The sequence below is a fragment of the Felis catus genome, chromosome D1 (assembly GCF_018350175.1).
Source record: "Felis catus isolate Fca126 chromosome D1, F.catus_Fca126_mat1.0, whole genome shotgun sequence".
Taxonomy (NCBI): Eukaryota; Metazoa; Chordata; class Mammalia; order Carnivora; family Felidae; genus Felis; species Felis catus.
In genome coordinates this window covers 26,458,654-26,476,202 of record NC_058377.1, presented here as the reverse complement: position 1 = coordinate 26,476,202, position 17,549 = coordinate 26,458,654, and the positions used below count along the sequence as shown (strand labels likewise).

Genomic DNA, 17,549 nt, shown 5'->3' with positions numbered 1-17,549 from the left:
GGGACACTCATCCTCACGTGATAATGTATCTCCTTGAGACTTCCAGAGCCTTCTGCCTCCATCATCAGCTGGATCTGATAGTGGAGTCGGCTTTGACTTAGGCTTTGCATGGTTCTGAAGGTGAGCACGATTGGGCAAGAGAACAGTGGGTCCTTCCACCTCAGGGAGCTTTATGAGAGGCATGTGATTTTATTGTAGGCCTATTAGAACCAAACTAGGTATAGGAAACGTTGATTCCACTCTGGGCTGATGCAATAGAAGGTCAGGGTCAGTGGTGGTGGAGACAGAGGGATTGTAGAAGTAAACGTCTGGAGAGTTCAGTGTTCCTGCAGGCATCAGAGTATGCAGGCAAGACATTCACAGGACAGCTACGAAGTGCCAATCAGCAGAGGAAAGTGCACCAACCTCACCAATCAGCAAAGAATGCAAAATAAAACGGAATAGCAAGAATTCTTGGAAACTAGCCTGTGGAAGAACAGAAGTACAAAAAGATGTATGCACAAAGATGTTTATTGCAGTACTATTTGTAGCAGTGGATAATTAGAAACAATTTAATTGTACATCAACAGGGGAATGATTAAACGTTATGCAACAAATACTATAGCAGACACTAAAGCAACAAGTTAGCTCTTTACGTGTCCTGAATAGGAAAATGCCCTTGCTACATTAAAAAAAATGTAGGTGCAGAACACTTTGTATAATATGTTCCTGTTTGTGTAAAAGAATTCTATGTGGACTGTGAGTGTGCATGTAAAAAGAGTGGAGGGATACATACCAAACTGTTAAGAATGGATATTTCTGGGGATTGAGATTAGGAAGAGTGTGGGGGAAGCTATTGCTTTATTGAGATACAACTGACATATAACATGACATTAGTTTCAGGTGCACAATGTAATTAATGATTTGATGTCCGTATATATTGTGAAATGACCACCACAGTAAGTCTACTTAACATCTATCAGGATATATAGTTACAGAGGTTTATTGTTTCTTGTGCTGAGAACTTTTAAGATTTATTTTCTTAGCAACTTTCAAATATACAATACAGTTTTATTAACTATAGTAACCATGCTGTACATTATATTTCCAGGACTTATTGGTTTTTTATTAAAAACTTAAAAAAAAAATTTATTCATTTTTTCAGGGATAGAGACAGAGCGTAAGCAAGGGAGGGGCAGAGAGAGAGGAAGACATGCAACACAGCACAGAGCCCGATGCGGGGCTCGAACTCAAGAACTGTGAGATCATGACCTGAGCCGAAATTGGATGCTCAACTGACTGAGCCACCCAGGCACCCTAGGACTTATTTTTTAACTGCAAGTTTGTACCTTTAAAAAAATTTTTAAATTTAAATCCAAGTTAATAATGGTTTCAGGAGTAGAATTTAGTGATTCATCACTTTCATATAACACCCAGTGCTCATCCCCACAAGTGTCCTTCTTAATCCCCACCACCTATTTAGCCCACCCCCCACCCAATACCCCTCCAGCAACCCTCAGTTTGGTCTCTGTGTTCAAGAGTCTTTCATGGTTTGCCTCCCTCTCTCTGTTTTTATCTTATTTTTCCTTCCCTTCCCCTATGTTCATCTGTTTTGTTTCTTAAATTACACATATGAGTAAAATCATATGATATTTGTCTTTCTCTAAGTTATTTTGCTTAGCATAATACATTCTAGTTCCATCCACATTGTTGCAAATGGCAAGATTCCATTCTTTTTGATCGCTGAGTGATATCCCGTTATATATATACATTATATATATACACACACCACATCTCCTTAATCCATTCATCAGTCAATAGACATTTGGGCTCTTTCCATAATTTGACTATTTTTGATAGTGCTGCTATAAACATTGGGGTGCATATGCCCCTTCAAATCATCAATTTTGTATCCTTTGGATACATACCTACTAGTGTCATTGCTGGGGTTGTAGGATAGCTCTATCTTTAATTTTTTGAGGAACCTCCATGCAGTTTTCCAGAGTGGCTGCACCAGCTTGCATTCTCACCAGCAGTGTCAGAGGGTTCCTCGTTCTCTGCATCCTCGCCAGCATCTGTTGTTTCCTGAGTTGTTAGTTTTAGCCGTTCTGACAGGTGTGAGCTGGTATCTCGTTCACCCGTTTGGGAACTATTAGTTTTAATTGTGCACACAATTTGTTGTTCGGATTTTTGTAATAAAGCTAAAAAAAGATATTTATAAAACTGAATTTGTAACACCACCTTCGTACTGTTCTCGGAGCTAGGAAACCCAGACCTTAACATGTATCTTGGAACATGGTCTGGCAGGGCCGGTTAGGTGCAGTGGTATGATGCAGGCTAGGCCCTGGAACTAGCCCTACTCCCCAGGGTGGGGAAAATAGTATGAGGACTATATGCAGGTCCCACAGGTCCTGGGGTCGGGGGCTGCTATCTGGCCAGGTAGAGCACGATATCAGATGGGTGTGCCTCTATGGCAGTCACACTGGGGTGATCCAGTGTGGGACCTAGCAGATATATTAGCAGTGCCGATGTTATTCCAAGACCTAAGAAGGTAGGCAGGTAGCATCTGGAAGCTTGTCAAGATGTCACAGAGCCTTAGACACTAGGTGTTTTTGTTGTTTCTTTTTTTAATGTTTATTTATTTTTGAGACAGAGAGAGACCAAGCATGAACGGGGGAGGGTCAGAGAGAGACACACACAGAATCTGAAGCAGACTCCAGGCTCTGAGCTGTCAGCACAGAGCCCGACGTGGGGCTCGAACTCACGGACTGTGAGATCATGACCTGAGCCAAAGTCGGAAGCTCAACCGACTGAGCCACCCAGGTGCCCCATCACAGAGTCTTAGACACTAGTGACAAGGTTGACACTCAAATGAATGGAAGAGGGGTCTGGAAACAGCAAGACTAGTTGAATCAGGGTTTCCTGGAAGGGTCAGCAAGTTATGAAGGCACAGAGAAAAATAGAGCCAGTCACAAGCAGGAGCAAGGTGTCAGGTCTCTGGCTGGGGCCCGCTGCCGAGGGTAACAGTGCTTCCTCCCTGTGTGTTTAGATTAATCCTCCGGGCAGGTGGGGCCTGGCCTGTGAGTGAGAGTCAGATGGCCCCAGCTGTGGAGACGCAGGGCTGCAAGTCTATGCATGAGGCACAGCCCCACACAGCTGTGGTCTGGCCTGACAACGGATGGCTTTGAGGCCTGTTGGAGCTCTAGCCCAGATGGGTCCCTTCTGCACCAAGTGTGCTCCCTGCCTGTTTGCAGACAGGCTGCTGGGCAGGGCTGGCCGTTGGAGCCCTGCCCATGACTCCAGGAGACCGCAGGAGGCAGACATCATGTACCGTGGCTGCCCAGGCCCCAGAGAAGACGATGCCTGGGAGGGGCTGCCCGACCCCACTGATGCAGGCTGCCAGTTCAGCCTCTTTGCTGCCTTCTGTTCATTGTCTTCTAACCACAGGTCTGGAGGCCTCAACTGCTTGGAAAGTCGATAAAACAAGCTGGTGTGTTTCCACTTGGCACCCTGACAGGCTCCACACCGTGGGAACCCTTCTCTAGGAGTCTCCTTCGGGAACAGGCCTCCTAACAGGCGCTAGGCCTAGGGTGGCCCCTGCTGTCAGCTGCCCCAGAGTGTCCTGCTGGGCAAGTTCTGGAGGCTCATTGGGCATGGAGGGAGGGGTCAGAGCTGCAGTGACAGCAGCTTCTCTGCCAGTGGGTCCCCTCCAAGCCTCACCGCCCCTGGCCTTCTCTCCTCCTCATGGAGCAGCAGAAGAGGCAGGGAGCGAGCCTGGGAGTAGGAGTCAGAAGGCAGACTCTGAGTCGTGGCTTGGCCTTTGTGAGCTGTGTGGTCCTGGGCAGGTCATCAACCTCTCTGAGTCTCAGGGGTTCACCTGTAAAAAATGTAGTTTGGAAGCCTGTCTACTGCTTTGTGTCGCTGAGAGACGGAGCGCTTCTGAGGTGCCAGGCCCTGTGGTCCCACTCAGCCAGCTCAACTGTGTTCCTAGCTCGCCTTCCCCTGATCTATATGACAGCACATTCATTTGTTACGGCAATTTTCGGTCTTCCCCACTGGAGAGAACACTCTAGAGAGAAATCTTCTGACATAATTTGCTCCCCGTGCTTAGAGCGGTGTTTGGCATTGAGGAGTTGCTCAGAACTCCGCTGAATGAATGAATGGGTATCTCTTTGAGTCCCCATAAGAACCCCGTGAGATGAGAATCCTTAAGTATCTCCATTGTGGGGCCCTGGGTGGCTCAGTCGGTTAAGCGTCAGACTTCGGCTCAGGTCATGATCTCACGGTCCCTGGATTCGAGCCCCGGGTCAGGGTCTGTGCTGACAGCTCAGAGCCTGGAGCCTGCTTTGGATTCTGTCTTCCTCTCTCTCTGCCCCTCTCCCACTCTCACGCTGTTTCTCTCTCTCAAAAAAAAAAAAAAAAAAACAAACATAATAATAATAAAAAAAGTGTCTCCATTGCATGAACGGGGAACCCAGGACGTAGGGAAGAAAATAATTTTCATAAAGTCACATAAGAGCATGTGGTGTGGCTGGTGTTCAAACAAAGCACCGTAACTCGAGAGTCTAGATTACTTAGTCTCCTAAATAAAACGATGTCCTTGGAACTGTTGGCTAAACTGTAAAGTGCTGTGTAAATGTAAGGGTAGAATAATTTACCTGATGATCTAAAAAGGCTCTTCATTTTTGTACAGGGGAGTGGCCTTCGCCTTGAGCCCTGCCCACCCCGCCTCCATGTTTTAGGTAGCATTGTCAACTGTGGACTTCTTGCTGGTATTTCTTTTCTATATTATCCATAGCCAATCTTTAATCCAAGGCTGATTTACCCAGACCGCCCAGCACATTTCTCCGCCACCTCCCGCCACAGTCAGCTGGTGGGGAGTGTGCTCAGGAGGTTATAACTGCATTTTATTGCCAGCCTGAGCCCAACTTGGTCAGAGAGTGAAATTCCGGTCTGAGGCACGTTGCTTTCCAAAACCAAACAGATTTCTGAGGTATATTTTGCTAAGATAGGTTCCTGCTTCTCTCCTCTTTATCCTTGTTACCTGAGAATTAGTTGTCAATCCTTAAAATGGTTTTACATATAACATGTACTTAAGGTACTCTGCTCCCAACGCGTCACTTGTCTTGGCCTGGATTGCACCTCCAAGCCTGACTCGGACTTGATCCCACACCTTCCTCTTGTGCTTGCCCGGACTCCTGGCCCCTGTCTGCCTCTTGCTTTCTCCCTGTGTCCCAAACCACGAGTTTCACCTTGCTGGCAGGGCATGGATGCCCTGGTTGGGAATCATTGGGGTTGAGGGAGGAGGGAGTGAGGGGCTTGATTAGGGACGTGGAAGAACAAATACAGGAAGGAGAAAAGCCAGAGAAGATGTCTCCCTCCTGACCTGTGTCCTCTGTTCAGCAGCGTGTTTCCTTCTGCTCCTGGGAAAGGCCTTTTGAAGATTGTTGCTGCTTCCTTGGTGGTGAAACAACAAGGCTTTCCACCGGGGAGGTGGGGGGGGGGTTGCGTATAGAGGTAGGGTTTCCTGTCCTCTTGGCAGGGAGAGGATGGCTTGCCAATGTCTTCCCGGGAGCAGATGATCACCTTGGTGAGTCCTGAGGGGATCCTTGGCATCCGAAATCAAGACCAGGTGATAGAAGGAAAAGCACAGGCTTTGGAATCAGCTTGGTGTTGAATTCAGGCCCCACCTTTCCCAGGTGTGCAATGTTGGTGGTCATTTAACGTCTCTGAGCCTCAGTTTCCCCATGTGTAAAATCGCACTTTCTCAGGGTTGTTGTGAGGCTTGAATGAAATGGCCTTTAAAGTGCCCTATAAACAGAGTGAATCTGTGCAAGTAATTGTAACTGTATCCAATGGGAAAAAGTTTATTGACCAGCATTTCCCTTAGAAAGAGAAAACTAGTTTATTGGGGAAATACTTTGATCTGTACTTTGGAATGGAAGCCGAAATTTAGGGGGACTTGGATGCTGCACAGGCATGGGGACGGTTTGTATATTATGCTAGGGAGGTACAGGAGAAGGAGTATGAAGTGACCCCCCCCCCCACTCCTTGGCCAGCTGCTCCATATTGAATTTCTCTGAATCCATGAGGTGCTTGTATACAAGTATATTTTTCATGGCAGTAGGGGGCTGGGCTCACATCTGGGATGATGTGGGGGCATGACAGAGGTAACAGGCACCAACAGACACCTGGAGGCAGGAGAATCTTGAAAAGGGAGGCACAGGAATTCACAGAAATTGTGGAAAGGGCTGTGCACCCTTGTAGGCCAAGAAATTGGGGTTCAGATCAGATTTAACAGATCATTTATGGGCTAGGAGTTACAGTGGGCATTTTGTAACTTACTAGCCCATCATCATCATCACTGCCCTTATTTAGCAGAGAGAGAGAGAAACAGGTTCAAATTAAATGCTTTGCTCAGTCAAGGTCACATAGCACCAATGGTGACAAAACCAGTCTTAAATTCCCTGTTGCCTGCTTTCAACCACGGCTGTGCCCTCTGAGCCAGACCACCTGCCCATCACGAAAGGCTTGCAGTCTCAGTTAACAGATGAGGAAATTAATCTCCAGGGGTTGCACAATCTGCCCAAGATGAGAGCTGGGCTCAATGCAGGGCACTTAGAAGGGGCAGAGGATGCCAGCAGGGAGCTTCAGGTCCATGGGGAGCCATTTTCCTTTTATTTTTAATTAATTAATTAATTAATTAATTAATTTTTTGAGAGAGAGCACAAGTGAGAGAGGGGTACAGAGGAGAGACAGCACCCCATAAGGGGCAGAGAGAAAGAGAGAGAGAGAGGGAGAGAGAGAAGTGGGGCTCACCCAAAGCAGGGCTCCAGCTCATCTGAAGCATGGCTCCAACTCACATACTGTAAAATCATGACCTGAGCCAAAGTCAGATGCTTACCCAACGGAGCCACCCAGGTGCCCCGCCATTTTCCTTTTAGACAAATTACTTCACTTATCTGGGATGATCACCCCTATTTCTCCTGTCTGTTAATTGCACTAAAGTTTCCCTCTATGCAAGGGGATTAGGATTACTGTCACCCAGGAGTCTGGCTCCCACACTCCTGCTTTGACTTCATGTCTGCACCTGCTTCATTCTTGCAGAGCCTTGGTCACACTTCAAAGCATCATCTCACACATAAAGGCTAAATTTAGCCTTAATCAAATAATTGCTGAACACTAAATCATTGAACGATCATTACCAACTCCAATTATTGATGACTAAGAAAGATTGCTTGAGGAAGAGAGGAATCAGTTACATAACTGAACCCTCATGGAGGTTTTAAAAAATAACCCTGTGTACATACAATTGTCTTATTTCAGAAAGCTTAACACCTCTATCAGATGTCCTCCTAGAAGCCATGGAAACCTCATTGGCCATGGAGATAAAATGGATGATCCCAGAATAGTTATAAGGGGAGCTGAGAGGAGTGTGTGTGTGTGTGTGTGTGGGGGGGGGTCAGAATAGGAGGCTGGGGCAAGGGGTCAGGGGTCTTCTCATGGCTTCTAGATCAGTATTCATCTAAACTATTCCATCAAATGGTCACCAACTAAATTCTTCAATGAGGGCAGGACAAATGAGGAAAGGTGAGGGAGAAAAGAGAAGAAAGAGTTTCCCCCAAATAGCTCAACAGAGGGAAGGTATCGGGTGACAGAGTCTTGGTAGCATAAACCTTTGTAGATAACTTGGGGCAAAATTTTATAGAGGTTGGAAGACCTTCTGTAGCACCAGACATTGATAAGAATGACTTAGTGATGGCCAAATGCCCACTTGCTATCCTGCATTCTGTACAGGAAGCTGCTTACATGATTTCCCCTCTCTGAGCACTAGGACATCAAATTCATGATTGAGTAGTGGCCATCCAGTCCAAGAAGATGACAGAAAGATTTGTGAAGAATGGTTAAGCCCACTCTCTGTACTGAGCATTTGCACATGCACCCACTCCTGTACTCTGTGTTCAGTGACATCACTTTGGTTGTTTACATTGGCTGTGGTGGGAGTATTTCCATCAAGAAAACTGGGAGACCTTTGGAGTTTCCCCTTTGCTGGAAAGCTGGTTTAAAAATTTACTAGCAAAAGGGGCACCTGGGTGGCTCAGTTGGTTGAGCGTCCAACTCTTGATTTCAGCTCAGGTCATGATCTCATGGTTTGTGAGTTCGAGCCCCACGTTGGGCTCCATGCTGACAGCATGGAGCCTGCTTGGGATTCCCTGTCTCCCTTTCTCTGCCCTTCCCCAGCTCTTGCTCTCTGTCTCTCTCAAAATAAATAAGTAAATAAATAAATACAGTTAAAAAAAAAGAAAAAAATTACTAGCAAAACAATGATAATGACTAAAAAAAAATAAAAAAATCTACTAGCAAAACACCTATGGGAATGGCTAAAGTCAAAACCACGGTTTAGACTAAATACTGGTGAGGGTGTGGAGTGAAAGGAGTTCCCATTTGCTGCTGGTGGGAATGCAGAATGGCCCAGCCAGTTTGGAAGACAGTTTGGCAGTTTCTTACAAAGCTCGACAAAGTCTTTGACAAATGGGGCTACTAGTTATTTACCCAAATGTGTTGAAAACCTAGATCCACACAAAAACCTGCACACCAGTGTTTATAGAAGCTGTATTCATAACTGCTGAAAGTTGCAATTGACCAAGATGTCTTTCAATAGGTAAATGGATAGACAAACTGTAGAATGCAGAATTTGGGATATATACTTGCCAGAGCCCATAGAATGTACAACATAAAGAATCAGCCCTAATGTAAACTGTGGATTTTAGACAGTAATAATGTATCAATCTTGGTTTATTGGCCTCACGCTATTGCAGGCTCATCACACAAATGCAAGATATTAATAATGAGGGAAATTGTGGGTGGTTGGGTGGGGCAGGGTGAGAGGGAGGGTATGAGAATTCTCTGCATTTTCTGCTCAATTTTTTTTCTGCACACCTAAAACTGTCCCCCAAAAGGCTATTAATTTAAAAAAAATGTGGCCACATAACTGTTAACGACTTACTGAACAAACCACACATGTTGGGCACAAGCAGAAAGCAACTTTACTCTTTCACACCATTGCTTTTGTCTGAATCTCTATTTCTTCTCCTTACAGATGTCATTGGTTGATCCTGTAGCTTTTCTGGTCCTTCTCAAATATTAAAAAATCTTGTTTTGGAGCTATCACAGAGTCCAGTCCATTGAGTAATTCAAGTTTGAGTCTCTGGCCTGACCCAGAGCTTGTCCCTGACCCTGGGTGCACCTGTCTCAGGCTGGGAGATGGGTGAGGGGAAGGGCATGGGTGGCTTCCTCACTATTTTACTTCTTTTCCCTTACCCTCTTCCTTCCCCACTCACAGGTCTGACTTCTCTGGAGATGGAGGAAGGGAAGCAGGATATAATCTGGTTTTGGTGGCCTCTGGAATAGTGGCTGAACTCATCCTGGCTCACGGTGGAGCGGTTTCTATGGCTCCCTGGAGGTCTCTGTGCTGGGGTCCTGGATCCGGTCAGCCCACCTGTATCTTTTTTTTTTTTTTTTTACATTTATTTATTTTTGAGAGACAGAGAGAGACAGTGTGAGCAGGGGAGGGGCAAGAGAGAGGGAGACACAGAATCCGAAGCAGGCTTCAGGCTCCAGGCTGTCAGCAAAGAGCCTGATGCGGGGCTCGAACCCATGAATGATGAGATCGTGACCTGAGCCGAAGTCAGACGCTTAACTGACTGAGCCACCCAGGCACCCCCCCCTTTTTTTAAACATTTATTTATTTTTGAGAGAGCATGAGGCAGGGAGGGTCAGAGAGAGAGAAGGGGACAGAGGATCTGAAGCAGGCTCTGTGCTGACAGCAGCAAGCCTGATCCGGGACTCAAACCCATGAACCTGGAGATCATGACCTGAGCTGACGTCTGACGCTCAACCGACCGAGCCACCTAGGTGCCCCCCACTCTGTGTTCTCACCCCCTGGCTCCCAGTGGCCCCCTCCTCAGCAGACAGTGCCTGTTGGGGTTCCTCTGCCCTGGAGGTGGTCCTTGTGACTCAAGGTGGTCCTCGGGCTCACACGGCTCTCTCCCAGTCTCCCTTCTTCCCCTTCTCTGCAGTTGGGATCTGGCTGGCCTCTCACCTTTAGAGATTCCTGAGGTTCTCACCTTTGAACACTTTTGTGGTTTGTGGCTAAGGGTGAGGGGAAACACCTCCTGCGTCCATGAGTGATATTCTTTTCCAACAAACTCCTGGCTCCAATCTATGCCTATTGGTCTTCAAGACTCAAGTGGGTGATGGGCCCAGGGTTACTGGATTGGTATTTGTGTCCTGTTTATCAAGTTCTATGCTGATGTCATCCCCTCTTTATTTTTCTTAAAATTTTAAAAATGTTTATTTATTTTTGAGAGAGTGAGAGAGACAGAGTGTAAGTGGGGGAGGGGCAGAGAGAGAGGGAGACACAGAATCCGAAGCAGGTTCCAGGCTCTGAGCTGGAGCACAGAGCCCAACGTGGGGCTGGAGCTCACAAACCAGGAGATCATGACCTGAGCCGAAGTCGGACGCTTGCCCGACTTAGCCACCCAGTCACCCCAGTCACTCCCTCTTTAGAATGTGGGGCCCCTGATACCCTTTTTTCCACAGCTCTGGGCCTCAGCTGACATTGAGATGAGAAAGAAAAAAAAAAAGCACAGCCCCTGACATTCAGGAGCTGGCCTGGCACTCAAGGCTGGGCCACGTTATTCTCCCACTGGACATTAGTACCAATCTCAGGGTGCTCTGAGGCCATGATAAAACGAGGCAGAGCGAGGTGGCTTTACAACCGTGTCTGAGCACAGACAAAAACAAGTCACTGCATTTCATGCAAATACCAAACACACCCTCTCTTGGCTGCAGGAAATGACTGCTACTTTACCAATGACAGCTCTGTCCTCATTCCGGCCTCCCCTCCGCTAGATAAGATTTACTGAGATACCCGGTCATACAACTGCACCCACTTTCTGAAAGCACCCACTCTAGCATGAACCCCTCCTCCCTTCAGCCCTCTTGCCAATCACAGAATAAAAGGCTAAATCTTACAGCAAGCTCTGACGTCCTCTTACTGAGACACTCCATGGTTCCCTCACATGCACGTTCTTCCCCCCTGTGACAGGTATCCAGCCCAACCTGTGCGTTCCTGTGGCCTTTGGCTGAAGAGCTTTGGCAGAAACAACAGCAAAATTATGTTTTAACATCTTATTGCATGTAATTTGTCCTGGACACCCCTTCTAGGACTTTTATTTATTCCACCCAGATAATAAATGATTCCCTCCTTCCCCCTCTCCCTCCTTCCTTCCTTCCTCCCTCCCTCCCTCCCTTCCTTCCTTCCTTCCTTCCTTCCTTCCTTCCTTCCTTCCTTCCTTCCTCCCTTCCCGCCTTCTTCCCCTAATCGCAAAATATTTTCCATAATACCTTATCTGAAATCCTTGGGGACAGATTCTTCGGGGTTCAGATGTTTTTGAATGTTAGAATAATACATGTACAAATACTATGTAGCACCTCCAGGAGTTTGGGCAGTATCCTTTCTGCAGTGAAATATAAGCATGTTCACACAATATGGGATAAATATAGACTAGGTAAAGACGAATATTTATAAACTACGTAAAGTTTCATGTCAATTCAGGCCAGGTTTTTGTTGCAAAACGAGTTGGCACTCACTTTATTAAAACTTTTCATCTTGAAAGCTTTTTTTTGGATTTCTGAGTTATAGATAAGGGATGGTGGGTTCCTACAGATACATACATACATACCTATAATTGGATAAAAGTTAGAAAATACAGAAAACTACCAAGAAAAATATTCACACCCCTACCAGTCAGAAGTAACAACCACCGACATTTTGGTATATTTAACATATGTAAAAAATACACACATAAATTAAACATACACACATATGTATATGCAAATATGTTTTGTTTCTTCCCCCCTCCAGAAAAATGATATTATATTCACATTGTTTTTCACTTAAAATATATAACAGACATTTCTCCATGCCATTAAATATTTTTAGCAGTTTAACATTCACTTCAGTTTTACTGTATTGTTGCACCATAGTTTATCAAACATTTAGACTGATTACAATTCTTCATATTATAAATAATATTGTGATGAATATACTTATCCATATATCTTTCGGTGTTTCTCTAATTTCTTTCCTAGGATAAATTACTAGATGTGGAATTATTGGGTCAAAGGGTATATAAGATTTTTTATAAAAGATTTTATTTTTTTAATTTATTTTAAATGTTTATTTTGAGAGAGAGAGAGAGAGAGAGAGAGAGAGAGAGAGCGCCTGAGCAGACGAAGGGCAGAGAGAGTGGGAGAGAGAGAATCCCAAGCAGGCTTTGCACTGTCAGCACAGAGCCTGACACGGGACTTGATCTCATGAACTGTGAGATCATGACCTGAGCTGAAATCAAGAGTTGGATGCTGAACTGACTCAGCCACCCAGACTCCCCAAAATATTTTATTTTTAGGTAATCTGTACACTTAATATAGGGCTTGAACTTACAACCCTGAGATCAAGAGTCACACGCTCTGCTGACTCAGCCTGCCAGGAGCCTCAGGATTTTTTGAGTATATTTCGAAGTGCATATTTTTTTTTTGTCACAGAGCTTAAAAGAGAAATTACTAAATGTTTTTCATGCATACAAATGATTTTTCTTACATAGTTACTATTGATTTTGCTCATTATCATTGTTTTAGAGAATTCACTTATATTTAGTAAAAAGTGAAAGATTTGTACGATCTGAAGAGAAACCAGAGTATTCACTTATATTTAGAATAAAAATTTGTACTCAGAATAGATTTCCACTTATTAAATATTATAAAAATTCCAAAGAAACAAAGTTCACATTCCATATGAATTTAGTAAACATTTTTAGAGAGGTATAAAAATCACTTATACTTTACATTTGTTGAACCTAGGAGGAATTTCTTGATTTAAAATTCTACTCATTACTGTTTTTTAAGTGATACTTCAGAAGCCCTCGTGTTAGATATCCATAGAATACCACTTACCTCGTATGGTGAATCTGGGGATGTCAACATTTTAATAGGTTTATTAAAGTATAATTTACATATAATTAAGGGCACATATTTAAAATGTACATTTTGCTGAAATCGGACATGTGAATATATCCATCACCCCAGATGTTTCCTCGTGCCCCTTTATAGTTCCTCTTTCCCATCCCTGCTGACCACCCATACGCAGCTGTTGATTTTCCTGCCACAACAGATTAAAGGTGTGTGTTGTGTGTTGTGTGTTGTGTGGTGTGTGCATGTGCGTGCGGGCACGCATTCTCAACACTGAGAGGTCCTGAGAACAGTGACACCCTAATAGCAGTAAGCACACTGAGAGCTCAGATCTTAGTTTCTAAATTCCATTCTCCACGAAAATGAGCCAGGGCTCCTTGGGGAAATGAAAGATTTCATGCGTGTGGCAGAGAAAGGACATAATGATCCTGGAATATCTCCTTGTGCTAGAAAGTAAGGAAGTGCTCATACAGCGATGGACACAGGTAGAGAGGACCCAGAAGCCAGGGGCCATGGGGTTCCCCATGACCAAATCTGGTATAATTTCAACATGAAAATGAATAATGTTAGTAACCAATTATATCCCATTGAATAAAGTTGAATCCAGGAGTCTGTAGGGACTCCTTATTTGCTTATTAAAGGGAATAAGCAGATGAAGAGAAGAGAAAGCCTCTCCTTGCAGTGGAATGCCAGCTAATACACTTAGAAGGAAAGATGAAATTAGAATGTCACCATTTGGCACCCATTGTGGAAGTGAATTCATCCAAGAAACATCAATGAATGTTAGAACTAGTGGGTGAAAGTTTGATGTGGATTGGAGTGTTTTTATAGTCTCAAATAGTCTCCTACCTACAAAGAGAAAAGGAACAACTTAATAGTGCAGAAGCCTAGCAGATATCGCTTTAACCAAGTAGTCAGACTTCGCATCAGCTGTAATAAGGCAAAGTGTAATCATGTACCCACTAGTAGAATGTAAGTAGAACTTAATATCACTTCTGGGGCATTTTTGCCAAAAAATGCATCACCTGAATCTCATCATGAGGAATCGTTAGACATATCCAAATGGAGGGACGGTCTACAAAATAACTGTCATATAATCTTCATAGGTACCCTGGCCACGAAAGTCAGGGACAGCCACGGAAATGTTTCAGATTAAAGAGGAGAAAAGAGACAGGATGACTAAAGCCACATGCTGTCCTGGACATTACTGGGACAATTGGCAAAACTTGGATGGGTGTGGGGATTCGATGATAGTAAGGTAAATGATTAATTTCCTGATGTTTACATTGCGTTGTTATTGTGTAGGAAAATGTCCTTGTTGGTGGGAAATACATACCACAATGTTAGTGCTACTCTTGGAACTGAACTGACCATTGTTTGACTCAGTTGCCCCCTGGCTCTAGTGTTGCATGATCTCCAGCCCCCTTGAGGGGCCCGATCCTTCTGTTCCGTATGAAGGGTTCTCCGAGGGTCCCCCACTGGGGGCAAGCCTGGGTTCTCTAGGTGTAGAGGACAAGGACTATTTGAAGAACAATATGAAAGTGGGAAGTAAAGCAACTGAACTTTGTTCTATGCCTGGGACTTCCCCTACTCTTGCTGGAGTGTTGAAACCAGGAAACTTATTAACGCTATCTTGATCGTATCAACATGGCATTCATATTAATATCTTGTGTGGAGGCTGGATTGAGTTAATTTTGGGAATTCCCCATTGCCATAGACGCGATCCCCAGAAGGATTTGGCCATGGGTTAGAAGGTTATTAAAGCTATAGTCTACACAGGTAGATACTGAGCAATCAGATCCTTGCTTCTTAAAGCTGTACAAAATCTGGACATCTGTTTCACGTTTATACATTTCTTCAGGATTATGAAAATTAACCTACCATCAAATACAAAAATCCAGAATTTGTTGGAACCTGGCAATCTTCATGTGGGTGAGGCAGTAAAGAGATAGCTTTTTTTTTTTTTTTTTGAGAGAGAGAGTGAGAGAGAGCACGAGAATGCAAGCGGGGGAGGGGCAGAGAGCATCCCAAGCAGGTTCCATGCCCAGCACAGAGCCCGATACGGGGTTCCATCTCACCACTGTGAGATCATGACCTGAGATGAAATCAAGAGTCAAATGCTTAAGCAATTGAGCCACCCAGGTGCCCCAAGAGGCAACTCTTCTTGCTCTCATAGTTACTCAGCTTTGTTCCCTGTACTCAGTCTACCCTTTACCCACACAGCTGTCTCAGGACCCATTGCTACTATGATCTTCTCTGTTACAGGTGAGTAGGCAGTGGCCTCATTCCTAAGATTCCACCCCTTCCCTTGATTTTCATATAGTTAGCTCCAGGCCATTTGAACTGGCCCCTAAACTGGGTGGACCAGTTATCTCCCCAGGCATCTGAAGAAAATGACTATCTCCGGTCCTCTGCACCTGCCTCTCCCTCCACCTACCCCTCCTTCCGTCACAGTCCTTACCTCTCTTCTGTGAACAGAAATGAAATGCTGGCTCCTGAAAAGCGGTCAGGGTTCCATCATGCTCAAGTGTGTTCTGTTCAGCATGATCAGGCTGACAGTGGCAAGACCCAGTCCTTTCGGGGACTCACTGAAGTTTTTCACTATATAGAACTTGGCAGATCATTTCGGTGCTACCTCCAGATCCCGTAGGTGAGCTGTTGTTTCATGACAGAGCTGGAACCGGAACTCCCGGACTAGTGTCCGTGACGTTACATCACACCATCGTCTCCCTTTCCTGGGGTACCCAGACTACTGCATGTCCTGTACAGAGATAACATTGTTTTCACCACCCCCCACCCCCCACCCCCCCAGCTTTAGAGGGCTTGCTCTAGTCAAGGCTTTGTGAAGTAGGACAAATGCAAACACCAGTTCAGCAATTCTCTTATCAAGAGTGCCTCTAAATACGTAAAAAGGGATGACGGGAGACACGGCCAGGAGGAGAGCATAGTGCCTTGGGGCTGGGGACTAACCCTTTGTAACATGAGAGGATCCAGAGCCAAAAGGGATGAATTGGGGGATTGTGCATCTCTCTGGCTATAAACCGCCTCCTCAGCCCCATCTCCCCATAAAAAGTGATTTGGGATGAACGCTGGAAAACAGCCTGTGCGTACTTGGGAAAAGCAACTTTTCATGACATAATGATTTTGGATACAATCCCATTACGCTGGTGCCCTGCGGCTGTTTTTTCCATGAAGGCATTTCATAATCTATGATCTCCTTTTTGGGAGAAAGAAAGACACTTGGTCATGGGGGTCTGAGTAGGGAGATGGGTGAGAACTGACTTTGTTTTCTTTCAGCACCTACGTACGTTAAGGTTCTCCCTTAATATGGGTTTTCCTTGGGTAAACGCTGGGAGGTCCTTGGCTTGGCTCTGCTGTCTTTAGCAGTCCTGAGCTCTGAACAAGTCAGTTCTGGATGGAATATAAGAAAAACATCTTATGGAAAATAGAGCCTTAATAGTCTGGATAAACAATGGCACAGCCATAGCTATGGCATCAACCACTACAGAAGAATAGCAAAACCCAAATTCACCAAGTAGGACTTTATTCCTGTCATAGTTTGGTTGGCTCTGTGAGTTTTGGGGCCAAACAAGACCAAGGTGTTTCCCCTAGAATGTGTGGTGGCCTAAGGTGGGTGGGACTCAAGTGTTCTTGGTTGGGGGCCCCAGATGAGAGTCACAGATACCCCTTCATGGTTGACTCTAAGAGATGGGGTGCTGAGCAGACATTTCAGTGGAGAGAGACCACCCCTGACTCAGGGTATGTCCCATGGAAAGAAGGAGAGGTGGTCAGCCTGCAAAGGGCAAGAGGCCCAAAACAGAGGAGGACTATGGCTACCTAGAGTCATAATAATAGCACATTACCTTTCACTGATGCTTAATAGTTGACAAAGCACTTTGTGCATTGCTTCATCTACAGAAATCTTGTGAAATAAGCAGGACAGATACTCTAGCTGCAATTTATGGGCAAGGAATTCAAGATTCACAGAAGTTAAGAGGTCTGTCCAAAGCCACACTACAAACAAGTGGCAGAGCCAGGTCTGGAACTCAGATGTCCTGACCCCATGCTCAGTGTGATTGCCAAATGCAGGTAGAATGTGCTGGCACTTGAGGGATGTTAACAGGCTCACCTGTCTTGTAATCCTTACCTCTACTGCCCTAACTTGGAGCTCAGTATTCCCACTATGAATTCATTCTTTTAGGTCAAGGCATTGTCTCCAGCGAAGTCCCAGTTAGAGGCAAAAGGTAGGTATAGGAGATTATGAATTCCGCAAGCCATTTCCTCATGCTAATGCCTTAAAAAATGTCTCTGTGGGGGCGCCTGGGTGGCTCAGTCGGTTGAGTGTCCGGCTTCGGCTCAGGTCATGATCTCACAGTTCGTGAGTTCAAGCCCCGCGTCAGGCTCTGTGCTGACAGCTCAGAGCCTGGAGCCTGCTTCAGATTCTGTGTCTCCCTCCCTCTCTCTCTGCCCCTACCCTGCTCATGCTCTGTCTTAAAAATAAAAAAAACAATAAAAAAAAATAAAAATAAAATGTCTCT

At 45.1% G+C, this 17,549-nt stretch overlaps 1 long non-coding RNA gene across 1 annotated transcript; it reads right to left on the bottom strand.

Moving 5' to 3' along the window:
• Window positions 1-2,719: 2,719 nt before the first annotated feature.
• Window positions 2,720-15,816, bottom strand: LOC123380406. Its single transcript, XR_006586125.1, has 4 exons — window positions 15,473-15,816; window positions 11,389-11,501; window positions 11,017-11,134; window positions 2,720-3,856 (listed from the first exon to the last, which is right to left on the bottom strand). It is a non-coding gene; the product is annotated as an uncharacterized LOC123380406 (long non-coding RNA).
• Between the last annotated feature and the right edge of the window lie 1,733 nt (window positions 15,817-17,549).